The sequence below is a fragment of the Echinops telfairi genome, unplaced genomic scaffold (genome assembly GCF_000313985.2).
Source record: "Echinops telfairi isolate 266 unplaced genomic scaffold, ASM31398v2 ScPeMD7_443;HRSCAF=831, whole genome shotgun sequence".
NCBI classification, from domain to species: domain Eukaryota; kingdom Metazoa; phylum Chordata; class Mammalia; order Afrosoricida; family Tenrecidae; genus Echinops; species Echinops telfairi.
In genome coordinates, this window is record NW_022104341.1 from 81,049,356 (window position 1) to 81,050,898 (window position 1,543).

Here is a 1,543-nt window from a genome sequence, read left to right on the forward strand (position 1 = left end):
TATGGGTTTTTATCAGTGGTGGTTATGGAAGCCGGCTCTCGGGAGCCATTACCCCACCTCACAGTAACCAGCAACATTACTGGGGCCGGGGGAGGGATAGTAGGAAAAGTGATTTTTCTACAACATGTGACTTGTTGTTTTTTTGGTTTGGGCTGGGATACAGTTCCCCACACTTTTTCTCCCTGAACACCATCACCCTAACCTTTTGTACTTGGATAGGATTGAACCATGATTCATTTATGACACACCATCTTCCCAGAATTGCCAGTTTTTTTTTAATGCTAAATTGTTTCCCATTGGCTTTTGCTGCAAATGAGGATATTGCACTAGAGCAATGGCTCTCACATTTTTATGTGCACTAGCAATTACCTGGAAAGCTTGTTAAAACATAAGACTGCTCAACGCTTATGATTTTGTAGGCCTGGGGTGAGGCCTGAGAATATACTTTTCTAACTAGCTCCCCGGTGACACTGATGGTCCAAGGATCACACTTTGCAACCCAGTGAATTACATGGAAGTCCCTTTGGTGCCTGATGACTTGATGGCCGAGCTGGGGCTGGAGGGACAGAGATGACACTGCTCACGTTTCCAGCTCGGAATTCTGGGCTGCTCACTGCTGGGCAGTGGATGCCTCCAGGCAATTCAAACAAAACGCAAACTCATAATGACTTTGTAGAGCAGGGTAGAACTGCCCCTGGGAGTTTCTGAGACAGTAACTCTTTACAGGAGTAAAAAGCCCATCTTTCACCCAAGGAGTGACTGGTGGGTTCTAACTGCTTACTGGCGGACTGCAGCCTAACTCATAAGCACTATGCCACCTGGGCTCCTCGGGGCAAAGCAGGGGTTCAAAGTGCAGGCAGTGATCATATGAGGCAGAAGGGGAAACAATGCAGCTCCCCACGTGGGAGAGCTTACCATTAAATGACCTTGCCAAGGACTCTGTGCTGGATTGGCTCTTCTGACCTGCTTTGGGTAGCTCAGACAGTTTGTGCTTGACTGCTAGCCTGGTGGTGGTGGTGGGAGTTTGATATCGGGCTGCTCACTGCAAGGTTGGCAATGCAAAGCCGTCAGCTGCTCCCCTGGAGAAAGATTAGACGGTCTGCTCCCATTAATATTTACAGCCTCAGAAACCCTATGTACGGTCACTGTGAGCTGGAACCAACTTGATGGCATCAGGGTTTTCGGTTTTTTATATTAACCTCAAAGTTGCTGGTTTACAGTCACTCGGTGGCATCAGGGTAGGAAGGCCTAGTGACTAGCTTCTATGAAAATGACAGTCAGGCAAACCCAAAGGAGTGTTCTACTCTGCCACCCCGAAACCAAATGGACTCCAGAGCACTAGGTTGGTTTTTATTTTTGGTGTAAAGGAAAAAGTAAAACTCAGAGCCAACGGAAATGGCACTCTGGCAAGTGAGGGAGCAGGGATTCCAACCCATGGCTGCCTGACCCTTACTACTTGCTCAACATCCCTTGGAAGTGCCTTCATCAGAAGCCAGACAGCTCGGGTGGTCTCCACAAGTTGCACCATCTCTCCGTGTCTCAA